The sequence below is a fragment of the Anas platyrhynchos genome, chromosome 7, assembly GCF_047663525.1.
Source record: "Anas platyrhynchos isolate ZD024472 breed Pekin duck chromosome 7, IASCAAS_PekinDuck_T2T, whole genome shotgun sequence".
Classification (NCBI taxonomy): domain Eukaryota; kingdom Metazoa; phylum Chordata; class Aves; order Anseriformes; family Anatidae; genus Anas; species Anas platyrhynchos.
In genome coordinates, this window is record NC_092593.1 from 34,303,223 (window position 1) to 34,324,534 (window position 21,312).

General features: G+C 39.4%; 2 long non-coding RNA genes across 13 annotated transcripts in view; one reads left to right on the top strand and one right to left on the bottom strand.

Moving 5' to 3' along the window:
* The window catches only part of LOC110353860 (uncharacterized), an 82,605-nt gene that overhangs the window by 54,929 nt on the left and 6,364 nt on the right, over positions 1–21,312 (top strand). Inside the window, exons 5-9 of one of the 2 annotated variants that reach the window (XR_011810795.1) lie at positions 3,917–4,110; positions 6,880–6,964; positions 8,818–9,010; positions 10,349–10,601; positions 10,823–10,905. This is a non-coding gene — a long non-coding RNA (uncharacterized lncRNA). The remainder of the gene's footprint in view (positions 1–3,916; positions 4,111–6,879; positions 6,965–8,817; positions 9,011–10,348; positions 10,602–10,822; positions 10,906–21,312) is intronic. The other variant, XR_011810794.1, reaches the window with a different exon arrangement.
* Positions 9,572–21,312, bottom strand: part of LOC106019051 (uncharacterized) — a 351,120-nt gene continuing 339,379 nt past the window's right edge. For 9 of the 11 annotated variants that reach the window (XR_011810791.1, XR_011810792.1, XR_011810790.1 and 6 more), the window contains 4 exons: positions 17,700–17,935; positions 16,531–16,690; positions 15,206–15,325; positions 9,572–13,847 (listed from right to left, as the gene is read on the bottom strand). This is a non-coding gene — a long non-coding RNA (uncharacterized lncRNA). The remainder of the gene's footprint in view (positions 13,848–15,205; positions 15,326–16,530; positions 16,691–17,699; positions 17,936–21,312) is intronic. The other 2 variants (XR_011810786.1, XR_011810789.1) reach the window with 2 other exon arrangements.

Sequence of the window (21,312 nt, forward strand, 5' to 3'; positions counted from 1 at the left end):
CTGTGGGGTATTCCCAGTTCACATCTGGCAAGCTGAAGTAAACCATAAGGTGTCTGATCTAGAGATATCTCTTAGTTCTTTAAAGAATAGTTCATTGGTCTTGTTGTCCTGGCTGGGTGGTCTACAGTAGGGTTCCACAACAACACTCACTTTATTTGCTTGTCCTTTATTTGTGCAATACTATTTCATTGGCGCAGAATTATATCTAGATGAGGAACTGAGATAACAGAGTAAGGTCTGTAGTAGCTAATAATTTCAGATTACTGTATGAAATGCTTTTTGGGATAATTTAGAGTTCTAAGTAGTAATATTTAAAGATGCACATACAGTTGCCTGTGACCGCAGATAGAGTTATAAGTAGCAAGCACAGCAAAGTTGATTTTAGCTGGTGACGTCTCGGAGCGCAGCCAGAGAACAATGCCCACAAGGGGCAGAGGCCAGTTTATGATAAACTTTTTTCATGTTCAGAGTATTTCCATAACAAAGAAGGAACTGAGTTATTTTACATCCTTGTTCATTTGTATTCTAGCTGACTTAAGGTCACTTTTATTGATTTGAATAGGAGATGTACCATGTGCATTGCATTAAAATAATTTGGGCTACCTTTCATAAAAAATAATGTCTCTTATTTCCTCATTTACTTATATTATTTTTTTCTCTTATTCCAATCCTTCCAAAGATGACAGCATGAGAGGTGATGGAGAGGGCACTGCAGCATTTTGGGTGAAAGACCTGGGGGCTGAGGTTAGGAAACCCAATGCAGAGATTAGTGTGGGCAGAGGTAGAGCCAGAGAGCTAGAAAGGCATGGTGTTGTGACCTGGCTGAGTTCCAATAAGCAGTTACAGCTGTGGATTGTGTTACTGCTAGTTAAAATAAAACACAGCAATGAAGCACGTGATGTGTGTACGCAATATAGTCTTGAAAAGGGAAGTTTTCAAATTCTAAAAAGATGCCATACAGATACTGGGAATATATGGGAAGAACAAAGGCTGTCTGAAGTCCAACAAGACACTGGCATTGTTCTTCAGTCCTTGAAGCTGCAAGACAAAATGGATACAGGCTTTGGTTAATATTCTTTACCTGTGCTATAGTAGCGAGATAAAGCCTTGGTACCAAACTATTGTGAGATGTTTTTGTATGGTGTTCCATTTATTTCATTTATAACGTACCTTTCATTTGCTATGGTTGATTAAAAAGCTTGATAAGCACATACATAGATCCTTTGCTAAAATGAGATCTTTGAATCTCTCTCTAGTAATATGAAGTGCATGTATATATGTGAGTATACATTTGATGTGAAGAGGTCCTCTCTTTTCACTTTCTTTGGGTTGGTTTCTGTCTTTTTTTGTTGTTGTTGTTAAACAAATGTACTGGATTTCATATTATTTTTTTCATGAGTCTGCTTGAGAAAAAGCCACTTCTTTGGAAAAAAGTTTGAAAGTATTTCACGCAGATTTTTATTTTTAACTCTTAATATTAGCTGAAATAATTTCATACCTGTAAAAGTATCAGCAAAAGTTTTCTACATTTTTTTTTTCAGTTGTTTGCAAGTTTGGTTAAAACATTTAGAGAGGAATTACTACCTGCTCATCTTCACAAGCTAGAAAGGGAGGTGAAGTGGTTGCATAGCAACATCACCTCCAAATAACCAGGCATTTTCAAATTTTATGCAACATTACAAAGAAGAAAGAAATTCAATTTCAGCCAAGCTGAATATTTTATAGGAAATTTATTCTCAAGCCTACCGATGGAACAACCATTTCCCTTAATCATCTTCACAGCAAAGAAAGGAACCTAAAATTTGATTTCTTGATAGCTTTGAGATCCAAAACATACGCGTTGTATATTCAGAAAAGCTACAGTGATTGCCACTCGTTACCACAACTTGTTCTGCCATCAGCCAACAACAAACTTGTCTTCAGATAAGGTACTCCATAGATTTGTGTGGCTTATTTCTGTACTAACTAAAATTATGAGAGCTGTTTGGCCATCTCAACAGCACATAATAATGAATTTAACTTTTAAGTATAAAGTGAAAAGTGGCACACTGAGTCAGGTAAACGCTATTAGTCCTGAAACGAATCACCAAAATCATAATTGCAGCAGTATGGAGGAAATATTGCTATGTTCAAGTACAAACTTTATTCCCAGGAGTCAAAGTTTATTATTTGCCCCGACGCTGTGTTTTATCAGTTATTTGCTGCTTTCAGCCTGCCTAGACCTGTGACAATACACTAGAAAAATAATTTAGAAGTGTGCAATATAACTCCTCCTTTTTTCTGTAATATAGAGAAAAGCAATATAAATAAATAGAAACATACAAAATACACAAAAGAAAACTAAAGAGTTAAACGAGAGAAAATTAACAGCTATACAAAAATAATCCTAAATCAATACTTATCAGGCTTCTTTTCTGTTGGGAAATGGTTAAAGTCTGTCAGTATGCCAAATATGCAGAGGGGAAAAAAAAGAAGTCCTACAGAACTTCTTTTCAGTCCTACAGTTAAAGTTCAGCTGTGTAAAAAATGACTTCTCCTTCCTTTGTTAAATGAGATAACCAAACAGGGAAGCCAACACAGTAATTTCAGGAAATATGTCTCTGGGTAGAAGGTTGTCACAAGTGCTTGTTCTTGGTCTGTAGGTTAGGTGTGAAACTTCTTGCTCTGATCTCAGCTCCAGATGTGGCAGTTCTCCTCTCGTGACCACTTTTGGTAGATCTGGATGGGTAGCTCTCAGCACTGTGCTAGTCCCATGAAGCACACACTTGGTTGCAGCTTACCAAAATAGCCTGAACACCATGAAAGGCAGATAAGGATGAGCCTAGGGAAAGGAATCCAGAATACACTTTCTTAGAGGTCATGCACATTGGTGGTGAATTACATTGTGGGTCCGACAGTGATTGCATGTTAGAAGCATTGCCACTGAGTTTGTATATGCACATGAGAACATGAAGTGGCTGTGTGGTATTTAGGAGACCAATAAATTGAGCCCGTTTTACACTTTAGAAGGAAGCTTTACAAGACAGACATTCATTGCATATTCATAGCCTGTCTTGCCTAACTGCAGGCCCTTGTGATTATCTTTACCTTGCAAATACTGTTGCTCGGCACATATGGCTGTTTTTTTTTTGTTGTTGTTTTTTTTGTGCTTTTTTTTTTTTTTTTTTTTTTTTTTTTCCCATGCCTCCTCTATGCAGCTGTACATCTTTCTGCACCTTTGGCAGTCGCACTGCTCACACAGGAAAAATTCTTGTGGGTTGTGTTTGGGTGTGTTGTCACGGTATTGCAAAACATGTATGTGCTGTTGCTGGTATGCTCATATTTGGATTCAAGGCAAGCTAATAGTAATTATATCCTCATTAACGCACTTATAATTTCAAGGTTTTGCTGCCCTCTGCTTTGGCTACAGATGTTTGTGAATAAAGAACAGGTGTAATGTGAAGCCTATCGTTCCTGCCCCCATGACCCTCTGAAGAGGTCCCACCTGCTTCCTGGGTGGCAGAACTGTTATCTTCACATAATCTAAATGAAAAAATACAGATGGATATATCACTTGTTAACTTACCATCAGTTTGTTTGTTTCCTTTTTTTTTTTTTTTTAGCCACTCTGCAAATTAGGTGCTCAGATGATATTTGCATGATTCTTTCCAGCCATCACGAGGGCTAGGACACCCTCTTATGAAAACAGTGAAAGCTGTGAACACAACGGTAAAAGTACCTGAGTACCTGTACTAGAGACTTAAAATCATGCTCAGTCAACAGAAGTGGTTGTTGGGTGTAACTGATTAGTTATTTTTGTAAGGAGAAGAGTAAGGCAGGACAGGTCAGGTCAGGAGAAGTGAAGCTATTGCTATTGCAAGGACATCCCAATAAGTGTGACAGCTAATGCAATCAATCATTTTGTCTTTTATTTTAGAGCATTCAGTCAGCGCGTTCAATGTACTGAGAACATGGTGCAGAGGAAATGCAACGAGTGGGCCCATTCCCGTGCTGATGAAAGCTTAGTCGTCATCTCCACGGTTAAGGAAGGATCCAGCTGAGCTCCAGCTTCAGCAGGTTAAAATGCAGTTAAGACTGGAACAGGAGAGCAAGATAGAAGATCGTTCACTTGTAAGTAGGCACTAATTCTGAACTTTTGCTAGGCATTTGTCAAAACGTAGGAGATGTAACTGAAGCCAATCTTTTGCACGATTTCCAGAGCTTTGCGATATCACAGTTCGCATACCAACCCTTTACTAAAACCCAAAGGTATATTTTGAGTACAGCTTGAGGTGTAAAGTACATCTGTAAAGATGATTTACATCTGTAAAGATGATACATTTACCAGGAATGTACTCAGCTCTTGCTTGTAGCTTTAGCTTCTTCAAGAAAAAAGTACTTGCTTTGTGAAGAGTTACTATGTAAAAAAGGAGACGTTTGAACATGTCTTTTAGACTCCCCTGCCAAATCTGTATAAGCTGCTGATATAAAGTAGAATAATCACTATCTTACATTGCTTAAGATTCAGACAGATCAGTGGCTCCTTAAGTCCCTTGGATCAAGTTAGAATTAATATATGATAAAGCAAAAATACCATTTAGTTCTTTTGTGTGTGGAACATCTGAAAATCTTTGGAAACGTCTGGTGGTGCATAAGTCCAGGTATTGTGAACATCTATTCAAAGTTAAATATTTAAGATATTTTAATTTTTTTTTTAAATCTGTATTCTCCCATTTGTCCTCCCCCTTTTGATTACTATAGTGATTACTGTATGAAACTGGCACTTCAGACTTCCAGGATAGTTTTATTTATTTTTAATTTCCTTTGTGAGCTGTTTTATCATGAGCAACTATTTTTCGTCTTTGCCTCTCTAAAATTTCAGCATGTTAGTTTTTTATATGATACAGTTCTTTTGTGTTTGATTTTTTCAGTGTTTTTCTAAAGAAGTTGGCCCAAGGTAGTCCCCATATTTTTTCAACTGCACTTACATTTTCTATTTAAATCTGCATTTTGCCTGCCTCTGCTCTTATATGCCTAGTCCTTAAATCCTTTATTAAAATTCCTGGGTTTTTATAATTTCCTCCATACTCATTTTAAACTGGATGAACACAACACAGTAATGTTGATGGATTACTTTTATATGTTTGGATTTGAATTTCTAATCTGCAAACCATTCATATTTTTGTCTCTTCTTTCATTAAAGAAAATGAATGTACCCAGAAATAGTCAACTTTTTATTCTATCTTTAATAAAAATGAAGATGATCAAACTGGAAGCCACACTTCAGCACAACAGTTCAAGTATTATTATTTCTATTTATTTATTTTATGGAGCTGTCATTTGGCATGAGGGAAAGAAATGAGACTTGAAAAAATACGAGGGATAAAAAGACATTGCTTTATTATGAGGGGAACGGTAACAGTCTGGCTATTTTAGTGTTCCTTTCTGAGCTGTCTGCAAGTTTCACATTTGCATGCTATGGCGACAGGCATTTTTAGTGTTCGCTAAAGTTAATGTTGTCTTGAAGTAATTAATTGGCAAAGAAGCTACTTACTGCTATCTGGGGTATTGTGGTTATACTGCAGTGATATCTCTGATTTCATTTTATCTAATATAATTTATTCCCATTTTCCTCTACCAATATAAAAAGTCTTAACAAGCGAATGCCCTCAACTTTTCTCTCAGGAGACATCCTGATGGTGGGTGACCTCACAGACCACTAAGCAAAAAGTTGTTCTTCCAAAATGCATAGAACTTCCTAGCTTCGAGCCGGTTTACCAAGAGATTTGTCAGAGATCTGGATCTGAAGCTCATCTCATATTTGGTAGTAGTGTATAGAACAAGCAGCTCTAATACAAGCTAACAGCCGTAACTGGGTAACACATAGCTTCCAAGGTGCCTGCTGACATGGGAAACGTTCCCCTCCACATGACCAGCTGTTTTGCATAGTGTTTTAGAATAAAATGCTACTAATTCTAAGAATAGTGACCGTGCATTTTTAATCTGCGTTGGTCACTAATCAATTGGAAACATGCAATGGTAAAAGAAAAGAACAGAGTAACTTTAAAAATTCACAGATAAAGTGATGGTGGTAGTTCTTGAAAGCTTACTTTTTATATTTCTAAATATCTATGTAGTACTAGGAACAGATTATAGGAAAATCTACCATAATACAAGACTTTATCAGAAGCCTGTTCTGTTGTTTTCCAGGGGGGAAAAAAAAAAGACTTTAAACATTTTATAAAATTTTATAAAAATATATTTGTAGCCTACTGTAAAATATTGGTGTAATCATTATTGATATTTGCAGTCTAGGAACTGTGACAGAGGATTAATTATGCCCCTAATTTCTGGAGCTATGAATAAGCAAAGTAATTTAGTTGAACTTTCATTGACATCTTGCCAGCGTATGTGCTCATTAATGTGATTTGTCTATTAGGCTCATACTCTAGTGGTTAATTTAATACTTAAATGCTAATAAAAATTACCAATATGGTAATCTGTGGAATTTAGTTGCTATGGGAGGGAGCATCTTTCATTTACTGCTGTTGTGCCTCAGGATTGGATAATCCCCAAATAAGAGGTTCCTAAAAAATATCTTCAGTGAAAGAATGTGAAAAGATAAAATGATACATTTCCAGAAAAGATAAAGACAGAACTAGTTAAATCCATTTCGGACTACTGAAGGCCATAGAGGTGATTTATATGCTGAAGACCATGTATTTATCCACACTTCTCAGGGTGAGAGTGGAATAAATAGACAGACCAAATGGTCCAGATGATTCTCCACTCGCTGCAGTGACTAGTCATTCAAATGCTGTGCTTTGCATTGTGTTTTAGTCCTATAGATTCCATATTGATCCATGCCAAGCCTCTAACAAAAGCTTTGCTTCCCAGCAGCAGTGAAAGCAAGACATCTCTTCTTCTAACAACTGCCAGCCTTCAGCAGTCATCTCTTCCTCGACCTGGTATTTTGAACACACCGGTGAGTCTGCGTGCGTGATCTAGTTTCATAGCTGAGCCTGCATAACATCTCTTAGGAAAAGTTCAAAAACTCTTGCAGCTTGCATTTTGTCCGGCTATTTTTCTTTGTATGTGTCACAGAATAACTGTAGAATGTAGTTATACAATATATGGAATAACATAGATGGCAGCGTACTGGCTGATATCAGGAAAGGGCTTTTGAAGTGGCCTGCCAATGTTTATGGTTTGGCATGGTTTTGCTGCATGTTTTCGAAAACACCGGCCATTTTCTTTCAGTCTAAACTTGAATGATACTCTCTGAGCACACACCTGCCACTATCCAGGAGCTGGGGCATGTGCAGACTAGACTTACTGACACCTGCAGGCCCCAAGGTATTTGGTATGGGGAGCTGAGTTGCTAACATATATTTACCTTAACATTTAGAGACCATTGCTTTGAAAAGTGAATATGTGTAAGCAGCCTTTGCAACCGGTATTTTTCTATGCAGTGCCAGCCTAGTCCAAGTCTCAAGGTAGAGACATCTTTGGCACTGTCTACAAAATGTTAAGTAGCCCTAAGCAGCTGGAAATAATGAGCAGATCAGCACATCACCATCAGAAAGCCTAGAAAAGAGGGGGTGGGGGGGTGGGGGTACAGGCTTAAAACAATCAGTTATTCAGTGGAGCATGGCTGAATAAGGAAGACCTTAATTCTGTTTCTCCTGAAAGAATACACTCTTCCAAGCACCCAGAATCAGCATTCACATTATTATGTTTCTTCTATGCGCATGCAATCAGTTTTGAGGACATCTGTTAGTGTTGTAATTTTCACAGCAATGTCAACTGAAAGAATTAAGCTACTATCAATAGACTTAATGAAAATATTTGAAATAAAATCACAGGAGATGCAACAACTGAGCTAATAAAGGAATTTGTATCAAGTAGTCATTTGTGAATTTGGCAAGCTCCTCTAGGTAACCCTAATTAAGCCTCTGTGTGTGTCTCTATGAATAAATCGCTAAGCAAGTGAATGAAAGCAGACATTCTAGCATCATCTGGCCTTTGCATTGTTAATGATCTTGGCTTGGTATTTTTGACTGCAGAAACACTGCCCCAAAAACTTGCAATTTTCCTGGGGGAAGTGACCCAGTCAGATGTATTACAACCTAGCAGTCATTGAGCTGCTGGACAAACTCTTCTGCTCTGCTGTTTGCTTGGATCTATCAATATGAACAGAATTATTTTGTCTAATGGCACATTAAACAAACTAGCATCCTCTAAGCATCGAGAACGATCGATAGCAAAGCATCAATATACTTTTTTTTTTCTTTTTTTTCTCCTCTTGGACACGTTCTTGTCTCATGGTGATGTAATTTACTCTGTACTGTCCTGGTTTACTGAGAGGGAAGAAGCCCACAGATGCTAGATGTGTCGTTTCATACCATTTAAAAGGGTGCATTCTACAAATGACTAGGCAGTCTGTGGCAAAGTTGAAATATTTAACTTTTAAAGTTAACATTTGGTTTAAATATGTAAAGGCAACCTCCTCTTTAGCGTGAGACATAATGAATACTTTTCAAGTAGTTGTTATGATTATCACTTGAATGTAACTGCATGCTACCTTTCCTAATTAATTTGCAGTCCCAATATATTACTGAGATGCATGAATATTTATGAAGCATCGATATACGGAACAGTAACTTTATTTTGGTACGCGTTCAGAACATGTTACTGCATACGTGAAATAACTTGTCGTGCTCCTTGATGAGGACTTTGCAACAGGAAAAATGTGAAAAGGAATAGAAGAGTGATGTGGTGGGAATTAATTGACTTATTTACAGGGTTTTTTTTGTGTGTGTGTTTGTGGACTTCAAGGAATTAATCAGCAGAACTGTTGAAAGCAGATACTGCCTGCACCTCAGTATTGCGAATGAGCCTACAATAGCAAGACTTCAAGAGCAACTCCGAGGCACGTTGAGTTAGCACAGCAATATTGTTATTTAGAGCCAGCGTCACAACGCCCAATATCAACAGATCCCAGAGCTGGAACACAGAGCAGCTCTATAAGGTAAATATATCTACATAAGCTTTGCCTTGGATTTTGTTCCCTTTTGTCAGTGTTAATTTTACCAGCTGCTGCTCCACTGTTACATTGCTGGTGATGGCTCAGGAGTCAGGTACAAATTGTGCATATGGATAAAATCTGTACTAAAGCGAAATATTCTCAGCCCTTGTAGCAATGGATTACCCTAATGGTGGTGAGCTGAACGCCTCAGTAAGAATAGCACAGGATGGTCACAACTCCAAGCCTGTGCATGTAGTGGCCAATGCTGCAGTGGTCAATGCAGGGTAGGAAGCTATCGCTCTCTTTCCACACCCAACTGTCCTCCATGCCCGAATGCTCTGTCTCTCTCTCTCTCTCTCTCTCTCTCTCTGTCTCTCTCTCTCTCTCTCTCTCTCTCCCCACCATCCTGCCAACAGCCGCTGATGTAGCCACACTTATTACTGCTCTCTAACCTAGTTCTGTCAAAATGATATAGATGAGCTCTAAAAATACTTAATAGGGATTTTTTTTTATTTTTTTTTAAAACCTACAGCATTTGGGCAAGTGAGGGCTAGGGAACAACTGTCTGTAAGGATGCTCTGGGTGTGTTATGCACATTAGGACAACCACACCTGAAGGTATTTAGAAGCAGCTTTGGGGTGGTGAAGTCTTGAATTTTTCACTCAGCAAGGCTGTTGAATTTGATACAAGGTGAAAAACTGACCAGTCATGAGGCATCCTACGTCAGCCAAATTCAAAAGCCTGATCTTTATTTTATAGACTAGGCATGCACTGGCTGCAACAAATCTTGACCTCATGCAGAAACCTCAGGCTTTAGCTATACATATGCAAATACGTATGCAAAACTTCCCAGCGCAAAACTTGTGTCCACAGGGAAGACAATTCTAAAACAAACAAAAACGTTGATCGACATTCCTAGCAGCCCTGAACAGTTCTAACATGTTAGAATTTCAGTGATTCCATTCAAACAACTCATTGTTGTGAGTTTTCATACAGCTTTGAGAATGAATGGTAAACCAGCCTTTTCACTGTATGGGAATTTAAAGCAAGTGGAGCAAGGCAGCATTTCACTATATATGTGTTTGGGTTATTTTATTCATATTTACACCTTAGGTGTGTCTTGTAAATCTTATTTTCTCTGCTACTTCATCATTTTTTATGACTTCACATCTTAAGGCTTACAGGAATTTATATCTTCAGCTGAGTAACCACATGCAACATGATAAATTGCCACAGGCCAGGCTGTATCCAGCCACTTGGTGAGCAAGTGTAGTTAAGAACGCGGTGATGCCCTCTCCATCCCCATGCCTGCTGTAACTCCTTTGCACTTTGCTTGTCTAGGACCTCTTGGGCTAATCAAAGGTGGCTGCACAGAGCAGAAAAATGTCTAGTTTCCAGGGAGGCAAACTGTTTGACCTTGGAAAGCTTGCCATCTGGTTTTGCCAGGAAGCTAAAGCAAGGGGTAACATTGCAAAGGGTAAGTCTGCTACCTTTCTCTGCAGTCCTCCAGCGGATGGGAAAGGGGTGAAAGCAGCAGGATAGTGGAGCGACTTTGTCTCATTCAGCGTGATCCATTTGTACAGAGGCTGTTCAGGTGAGTTCTTTGTTCATACCCATTTTAAGTAAGTGTCCGTACTCATCCTTCAGGGCTGCAGTCAAAAGTTCTTCCCTGATCCTTCCTCAGATAGAGATCCAGAACTCATGGGATGCTTGCAATGTGACCTTAAGACCTAAGTGTGAACGTCGTGGCAGTAACTAAAGTCGTAGACAAAGGGCAAGATGACTTTTTTTTTCCTCTGTGTGCTCATTGTCTAGGAGGTGCAACCAGACACTCAGGCACTTCTATCATCTGGGAGCTTCAGCAACTTGCAAGTACACCTATAAGTATGGATAACAAGGTTTGTCTTCTGTTGTTTTTATGCTGTTCGTCCATAGCAGACCTATCACCATTGCACGCTGCATTATTTTGCCCAGTTGAGAGAAGAATATTGTCAAAAAAGGTGACTACATGGTAAGTGACTCCTCAATATCAAAACCAAGTTACTGGAGATACACAGGGATAGCACATACATAAACATTTCTCTTCATATTTTCAAGGGAAAGATGTCTTTATTACAAAGACGGCTGTATAAATAGTTTTTTGTGTGTAAGCTAAAAATTTCCACATAAAGCCAGTATTGCTGTCACTGCTTTACTTGGGTATCTTGTGATCTGCTTAATGGGATTGGATTTATGGTGATTTCAGAGGAATGCGGATGGTGGTTTACAGCCACAAACACAATTCCTCTATCTTTGACAATTAAGGTCTGTCCGTTCTTCCCTCCCTCATTCCTTCCCTTCCTCTCTCTATATTCTACAAATGCTGCCGCCTTCATGGAATGTACACTCTGTATGGTTACTGTTCTACATGCACCATGTGTACAGGTGATGTACTACATGCTATGCACGCTGTAGTTGGACTGTATTGTATGCTTAGTCCGCCAGTATATAGGTAATGTGTTATGCATACAGTGTACGCTCTCTATAGTTAGCATGGTCTAAAAACACCCCCAGACACACACACCAACAGTTCCTGTCAGCACTTAATTCCAGCAGAAGGGTCAGCAATAAGAATTTATTTCTAGATGATTGAAGTGCATACATTTGCTAGGCATCCAAAGCAAAAATGGTTTATTCTCCAACTTACACACAGGAAGGGCTGCAATACTCATATCCCTTATTACATTTTGTTTTATTTAATTAGGAAAATTTAAGTTTATTATCTCTCTTGAAGATCTATCCACAGCAGAGTCTTCAGGCCTTGAAATGTCAAAACATTTAACACACACACACGCACGCACGCACACCCTTTATTTTTCTTCTTGGTGTGCCAGTTATTTATAACATAAGTCCTACCAGGCTACACAAAAGCACTCCAAAACTTCAAGTAATCAAAGACTGCCCACATTTTCTTCTTTCTGGTTTAGTCATTAATAGTTGAAATTTATTTATTATTTTTTTTCTGACACATCCATTTTACTCAGGTCAGCTCCTCAGGTCCTCTCCAAGGCTAGATATGAGGACTCAAGTCAGGTATGGTTATGGACATGAGGCTCCTACTCTAGTACCAAGCTCTACTAGAGTAGTACTACTAGTACTACTCTAATACCAAACTGTATTTAGCCTAATTACTCCATTTTGCTTTTGCTTTTAAATATTTTGCTGTTGTTTTAGTTGGTACAAAGCTGTGCTCACATTAAGACTTTTCACAGTTGGGACAGCTGACCAAAGGGATGGTCCTGCACCACATGACGTCATGCCCAGTGATAAAACCGGAGGGAGTTTGCCAAGGGGGCTGCCATTGCTCAGGGACTGGCTGGGCATCAACTGGCTGGTGGTAAGCAACTGTGTTGTGCAACACTTGGGTGTTTTGGCTTGTTTTTTCCTATTTCAGCAGCTTCTGGCTTGCTCCCCAGTGGGATGGAGGAGAGAATAGAAAAAAAGGTAAAATGTGAGGACTTGTGGGCTGAGATAAGGACAGTTTACTGAGTAAATAACAACAATAATAATAAGAGGAATAAAATTAAAAAAAACAAGCGATGCACAATGCAACTGCTTGCTACCAGACAACTGCTGCCATCCAGTCTCTGAGCAAACAGCAGCCTCCATGACCAACTCCCCCCGGTTTTATTGTTCAGCATGATGCCCTGTGGTATGGTACATCCTGGGGCCAGTTGTTCTGCCTGTGTCCCCACCCAGCTCCTGGTGCACCCCCAGCCTCCTCGCTGGCAGGGCAGCACAAGAAGCAAAGTCCTTGGCTCTGTGGAAGCACTGTTCTGCAACAATGAAAACATCAGTGTGTTATCAGCATTATTTTCATGCAAAAATCCAAAGCACAGTACTGTACCAGCTGCTAGGAATAAAATTAATGCTATCCCAGCAAAACCAGGACAATCATAAAGGCAAAAAGGCACAGAGAAGGGAAACAGTTACTAGGGTAAGAATATGTTTTGGTTTTTTAGTCCCTACAGCTGTGAATACTTGTAAGTCATGTAACAACATACCTGGGCTTCTTTGACTCTGTTCCTAGATGATGCTATTCCACTCTGTTTGCTACTCCGTTCTGCACAAGCTTGCATCAAATATTATCTATTGTCTTTTGTTACTCTCAGGGTCAGTTTCTTCTTAAGAACTTTATCCCAGCTATCAGTATCCGTCTTGGTTAATCAAGTTATACCCAGTCCTTATTCCAACAGAATCTTAGAGATAATGGTCTTGTCACCAATTTGACAGCGGAAGCAAACCAGAAATAACTTGCTCTATTCCACATGTTCTGGCACCAGCCTGAGAATGATGAATACTTTCATAAGTGGCAGTGCAATTCATGGCTCTTCACTCATACGTTTTTGCAACGTAATCTATATCCAATGTGTTTAGCAGATTCAGCTTGCTTTCAGCTAAGCTTTTAATTGAATAAAATCATCACTTTTGGAATATATTTTTATTCTTTCTAAGAAGGTTACCCATTACATCTGTGGGACTTGGTGAGTCACTGATTTTTCCTCTATTTTACTGCTGACCATCTTTGAGCCTACGACAACATCTGAAAGGAAAAAAGGTCTGTCACTGTATATCCTCACCTGGCCACGTGATGCAGTCTGTGCCGTTTAGTGATTTGAAACAGTCAGTCTGTGTTACTGCCCATCTCTGTCTGGCACATGGGAACCTTTAGAGATGTTTGCTTGAACTCAATTCTTCCAGACTCCAGAAGACAATTCCTTAGTCCTAGGATGCTGACTCTCCTTACTGCTCTTTCTAACATAGGTTCAGGCTGTTCTACTTGATGCAAAATTATTTCCACCTAAATGAGAGAAGACAGAGATGGAGACAGAAATTTAACAGAAAGCTGTGCTGTATTCATCTTTCTGATGTTCTATTTCTGAATAGTCTGATAGTTAATAGCATCTTAATAATTAATCTGTATAGAAATTAATCTGTACAGAAAAAACAGGATTAATGAACCAAAAGAAAAATAAGCATCAGAAACTCAAAAGATCAAGCAAATATACCATGGTGGTATGACTGAATAAAAAGCAGGCATTAAAATACTGATGCTTCATCTTTATATGAAAGTTTGTAATTGGAAGAGAAAATGCTACAACATGTATCTATTATCGTGATGACAGAAGCCGTAATGAACATGGGAAGCATTACAAACTGTCTAATCTCATTTATGGCCGGTATGCCTTAAATCAAATCATCGCCGTTTCAATTATACGACCAAATCTCAATCTCTGATCAGAGAGACAGAAAAGGACATGGGGAACGGTCTATATTCCCACAAGAAATGCAGGACTACACGACAGCTTTTAAGCATCCAGGCAGAATTTGGCTCACCATCTACACAGATTGCAAATATTGGCTCGGGGAATTCCTTAATTTTGACCAGGCTTAATGCATACTCAAAACCATGCACTTCAGTTACCAACAGAGGCCTCTCCACTCTGGGTGCGGAGCGGGAGGAACAGCTTGCCTGCTTCGCATGCAAACAGCGCTGGAGGGCTCTGCTGCTTGCGGCTGTTGCCAGCTTTTGGTGCCACTGGCAGGATGAGAGCGCCCCACAGACTCTGGTTCTTGCTTCTCCTAGGGAGCATCCTCACCGGCCATGCACAGTCACATTTCTGCAGCATCTGGATTTTTAGATGCTGCTCACATGAAATAAGGCATGTCGACTCTCCCTGAAAGCTACACACAAATCACAGGAGCAACAGAGCAGCAAACCCCCAGCAGTGTCAATGTACTATCCGCTGGTCACTAAAAGCAGGTAAAGGGGAATTTATTTTACATTAGATGTTTATCTCAGGCACTTGTATGTAAATGCAGCATCAGCATACATATATTTTTTAACTAGCTTTAATCTTCCTAGGAGCAAAAATATTCCGTTTAATAATTTTTATTTTTAACTCTACTACAATTGATTTAACGTGAACTGTCAAGCAAGATCAAGGTGTCTGGAGTAGCTTTATGGTTCATCTTATTCTACTTAAATAAAGCAAGAAATTGTCAACAAGTCTAAAAGAATACAATTCTGCCAGAAAAGTATAACATTTCCTTTCACTGTCATGACCTAAATGACTATCTGGACAGTGCACACTATCACAGCATCAACTGTTCTCCCACATACAGTCAGGAATTGAGTCTAGTGCTGTTTTTACTCACAGTCGCACAGTTCTAGAAAATCCGGTGTTTATTTGTCCGTGACGGAGCAGTACGCTTCGCTTGTTTATGCCAAGTCCTTCCTCATTTTGTGCATCTGTTTCATCATATGTGTCCTGGCAGCTGTGGAAATGATAAGTTTCAAGAGCCAAGAAAGTTTACAGGCAACTACAGATTTTGGTGGTTTAAGGAAGAAACACACATTGGACAATATCCGCATCAGGTTTTTTTCCATAAATCAGTTTCACAAGGTTGGCAGAGATCCAGTCACCCCTAGAGCTCATAAATATGAAAGGAATCTGGGTAATACAATTAATATGCTTCTTTAGCAAAGTGATAACATAGCAAAACAAACAGAAAAAAACAACACCAAAATATACTAAATGATTTTTTTTCATAACATTACTCAGAGATACACTTTTCAAAGGAATTTGATCATTATTTTGCTCAAACTAAACATTAGATGGAGAAATGCAGACTGACATCATTAATCTGCTTAAAATCAAAGTATCACTCCACCACATGGCATTGACGATGCTGTCACCACATTATTTCTCTTCTAGTTCCTTTCTAATGTTGTTGTGTTAACAAGGAAAACCGTGCATGAGTGCATGTGACATGTGAGGAAAAAGCCACCTGAGAGGCTAGTTGTGTGAAAGGGTTAAACAGAGCTGGGTGAAAGCAGAGATCCCACTGGGCAGATGAGGGTCAGACTGACTTGTGTGAGCTAATAGGCCTGTGAATTTAGAACACCCATGGAGGAAGACACTAGCCAACGCATCAAAAGAGAAGAGCATATTATCCAAAAGCAGAAATATGGGGAAAGAATGACACGTCCAACTAAACTACAGTTTCAAGTGTTCTTTTAATCTCTGTGAAATGCCTTTGATTTCTAACAGGAGAATATCTGCCATTATATCAAAATATCCATAGAGCTCTTCTAATCATTCCCCATGTTGTAACGTGCAGAATTGATTCCTCGAATTAAGAGGATGCTGCTCTCCTAAGTAGTCCCATTGAAACCAATTGAGCTACATCAATATGACAGCAAAAGACACAGTCCAGCCTTTAGATTTTACCACTTACTATTACATGTAATGCTTCAGTCATTACGTGACCTGGGACGACAGACTGACCTGTGCTGTAAAGTACTACTGGATGAACAAGGCAGGCGAGGGGGCGGGGGGTTGGATACAACGGCTTTCACTCCCTGAGCATTATCAAATCCAATTCCATTGGCATTCAGATCAAGCAATGACTTAAACAGCCAGCCATCTGCATCTTGCTTTTGTCATGGTACTTTACTATTTGATGCTAGTAGCACTTACCAAGCGATGGGGAAATTCAATACTGCATGAACAATGAGGTGATGTCTTCACAAACACATTTGCTGAGTGCTTCATTGGTATTTATAGCCTGGTGTCTGTTCTTCAGTGTTTTCACATGTTCCTGTAAATGTTTGAGGTGCTTCGGCTTTTACAAATCCCTCTATTTACATGACAAAAAGTATATTAAGGCATGTACAAGAGAACTTACTCATCATCATTCACTAGACTCTTATTTAAAAAGCTAAAGGTAGTCAATGAAGGCAAGGGAAAGATTGCTGTGTCTTGGATTGGAGCTAGTGATTTCTGATAGATCTCCTCTTGGAGATGCACCCATAGGCCGCAATTTTTGTGGGATAATGATTTAACAAACAGTTCCAAAAAACAGTGCAATTTGGAAAAACAGATAATGGTCCATAGATGATTGAAGAGCAAGGAAAGAAGCTACATTTGCTAATGAGATAGTCCAGTGCATAGATCACAAAGCCCTGTTATTAAATTTAAGCAGGGGTTTTCAAACAGCTGCTGAAACCTGCATTTTCTTGCATTAATGTGGCAAAACTTACAACAGAGAGGCTGCAGCCCCTGCCATTGGCTTGTGATAACAGGTAATGCTGTTTTGTGCAGAAGTACCTGAGCCTAAGCAAAACAAGGCTTGGTACCGAGCTCACCCATGGACTCTGGGTTGCGTCTCTGATAGCTCCTACATGATCCAAAGGTGCACAAAAGAAAACATTATAGAAATTCAGAACCTGGTGTTAGGTAGACTGATAACTTGCAAGTCAGCTTGCATATAACCATTTTGTGCAAGAAACAAGTGATTACATCAGTTTGGATTTATCAAATAACTCCTTATTCTCACTACTTCATAGCAAGTTGGAAATCAGTTATCAGTTTCATCGTATTTTGCTTAATGGTGACTCTAATATTCCAGAATTTTAAATAGCATGCACACTTGCTTTCTCTAGTAGAATACATTTACCATGGCCCAACAAACATGATTTATCATAAAGGCAAAATATTTGTAGAAAAACACTAACTTCTTGTGATTTATGACATTATTAAATGTGAGCTGGGATGCAAAGTGAGGAAGAGATGCTAGGCTCACTTACACAACAGCACTGAGCCTTTCTTTTAGTCAAAAAATTTGCATCAATGCAGTCATTACTTACATTAGAAAATGCTCTCAAGTTGAAGATCAGCGTGACCCTCGTTTCGGTGAACCTGTTCCCAGGAAAAAGTTCAGTTGACATACAGGCCATGAGCCATCCATGATACGAGGATTTCTCTGTTGAAGCTCCCCAGGTGGGGGTGGCAGGAGAGAGGGTGGGATCACTGAGAGTTTCACTGTCCTCTTCCAGTGGCACAGCTCAAGACGCATGCAGGGGCAAGCTTCTGGCTCAGCAATCTAGGAATTGAATGGTACATCTGCAGTGACTCCTGTTTGATAAGCAAAGCCAGCCAAAATGCAGATTCCTCTAATTCCAAGGCAATCACAGAGTGTTTAATCTGGTTTGTGTCCAAACTCAGGATGGGCAGTTTGGATGTAAGTAGGCGAACAAGAGGTCAGAGAATTCAGGCACCTTCCTCCTACTAGTTAATGTGTGAAATGTCTCAACTCAGCACACTGATGTCAGCACCAGATATAACTTGTTTTTTCTAAATAATCACAAGCACCTGAGATCACTAGGACAGCCTTCATTGACTATAATATTTCAGGCCTCTCTGCACATAATGCAAATCCCTTTAAAAAACAGTGAATTAAATAATAATAATAACAACAACAAAACGTGCGCTAGAAGAGCAAGCCTGGACCAAGGAGACGATGCTCCACCCTAAATGCCCTCGAGCTGCATCTCCTTTCCTATGAAGGGAGAAGCACTAGGATAAAAAAGTGATGTGAGACTTTCTCCATGACAACAGCTGGAAAGGAGCCTGGGGTCCAGCTGCAGTAGTCCCACAAGGGGATGCTCTCACCACCAAGTAAGCTTTTTTCCCCTCCGGTCAATTAAAACTTCAGCAGCATTGCACAAAAGCAGCCCACAAAGACCTAATGGGAAAAAGATTAGGAGACAGTTTGCTCTGAATAGCCTGCAGTTTTGTTTAGTTTTATCATCATCTAAATCCACCCTAGGAAATTTATACATTTTCTGTGCCACTGTCCTTTAACAGTTTGCAGCAGGATCTGCCAGAGGAGTCAAAACATATTTTCCCACGTTCAGATGATCTTGCAACACAAGTTACTATCATTACATGTAGCATCTTACACTTTGCTCCAGTACCACCTATTGACCAGTTTAGAAAAATATTCCTGTATAACAGCAGAATTTAGGTGCCTTAATAAAATCTAATACAAGTGCACTGGCTTTTTACAAAGAAAATGGCTTTGTCTGTTGCAACTATTCCTATAGCTTGAAACCTCTCTGACTGAAATTAGCAGTAAATTGTATGTACCAGTAAGTCATCTTTTTAAGTTAGCAAAACACATATCATGACCAAGCAGGATGTTCCTCTCTGTAATCTCCTGATAAACACATCCATTTTACATAAAGTGCAAAATATTTTGAATGCTTTATTTCAGATCTAAGCCCATCAAAGGATCAAACCAGTAGCAATGTTTTATGATCTCATTAGACTTACAAGAGACGAGGTGCAGCATTTGGCAAAGTGGTTCACTGAGTGCACAACATCTGACAGAGCTACAGCAAGATATTCTGAACTGATCTGAACACTTAGAGTGATCTAAAAGGTTTGATTTTCCTCCATATTCTTTTTAAAAGGTAAAAAATGAGGCACACAGAGATACCTTATGACCAGTCACATTTAATCACCCTGCAGACTGCAGTTTGTGCCCTGTTCTTCATCTAGCGCTATGCCCCTTACAGTTGCATGCCATTTACGTGCTCATAGTTCAAGGAAAATCTTTGGCTTCTATGTCAAAGCTGTATCTTGGATCTGACATGACAGATACTTAGTAATTTGGTTCAGTACTTAGTTACTTTGGCATTGTTTAGGCCAAATGAGAAGTGTAGAAGAATTTAATTTTGGTACATGATATCTCCTCATATTGCTGCACACCTAACCTGTGTGTAATCTGGAGTATACCTGAAGGAAAATGTGCCTTTGAATTCTCAGTTTCAGGTTCAGAAGGTGCTTCAGCAGCTAGGTAGCAGGAGCAGTTTCCTTTCCCCAACCTGACTTCAAAAACAATCATCTCTCTAATAGGAGAGCAACACAGAACTAATGGCTTTAATGTCTGAAAAAGGCAGAGGTTATTTTTTTATGGTACCATTAGATTTATAGGAGGAAACTGGTATGGGAGCACTTCCTAAAAACCTGTAATGCGAACGCATAAAAACAATGGGGGAAAAAAAAGGAAGAGCGAATTGGTTGCAATTAAATAAGAACTGTGGTATTTGCATGAAGCATGGATCCCAGTCAGTATTTCTCCCACTGCATTTTTCAAGTTCAAAATGTAATTTAAACCTGTCTCTGGGCATCAAAAATGAGACAGGAGTCTTTGCAGAACGAGAAGGAGGTAGGTCTGTGCACGGTCTACCACTAGTCACTGATCAGTTGTTCAAACGTGTTTGCAGAAGCAATATACAAAGCTATACTCAGTGGATGATCAGCCTACACACCATTTAGGCACATCATTTTTTTCAGAATGATACTGATTAGAACAATTCACAGCCAATAGTAATCTTGAGCTGACTGGAAGGGCAGCAGAGATGTGACCCTAGCATAAAACAAAGCACACGCTACAGCGAGCAGTGCTAACACGAGGCAAAAGCCTAGGGGGGTGCCTATTGCCATGCCTGATTAAATGTGTCTTATGGGTATAATTCCTTGAAATTTAAAAAGCTTAATTTTTAAATTGCCAGATAATTGTGTAATTGTAGTATTTGTATTCCCCATGATGAATCAGAGAGTGTAATTTCTAGCGGTTCCATGAAAATGAAATTGCCTGAAAGCGTTCACGACAGCTCTGCTCTCAGATGCAGCCATGGGGCTTGGAGGTCGGCCCTACAGCAGGGCAGCAATGCTTTACCTGCAGATTCACTGATGAATAACATTACACATAGCATGTCCAGTACATTTTTCATTCTACAAAGTACATAAATCACCTTCATCTGCAGAAAAATAAGATCCCAGAGGTATTTTCACAGGGCAGGCAGGTGCCTCTGATTTCTCTTTCTAGCAAGCTCATTTGAAGGTAGTTCAGGGGCATGAGCTGCACCGCTGCCGCATTTTGCTTGGCAAGCGGTGCTGTCGCTTTCCAAGGGAGATACTTCCACGATGAACAGATTGGTTGGACTCTCATGAAAACAATATACCTGATGCATTTCAAATAAACTGGTGATTCTCAGTGCTCCTTTAAATTTACCTATTTCACTAAAATGCAAGGCACCTGATAAATGCGTGCACGACAGAAGTAATTACAATCAAATTACCGGGAATGCATATCAAAGCTCATGACAACACCAAAAGATGCTAAGGAAAAAGCATCTAAAGCTAGATGCTGCTGAATAAATAAATCAGTTAATTTGGGAGAAATATAGCTGGCTATGTACAAAAGGGGTGTTTGTACATTGCTCAGTACAAACATGGGCTGATAAGAGGCCTGCAGAGACAGAGAAAACACATTATGGGCAAAACTTAATTATGGGCAGCTGAAGGTAATCTTCAGCTCTTTCATTTCCCCTGTATGGAACTTGGTCTATATTTTTCAAAGACAACTAAAGTCTACTGCAAGACCACATGCCTCTAAACTATTAATTCTGC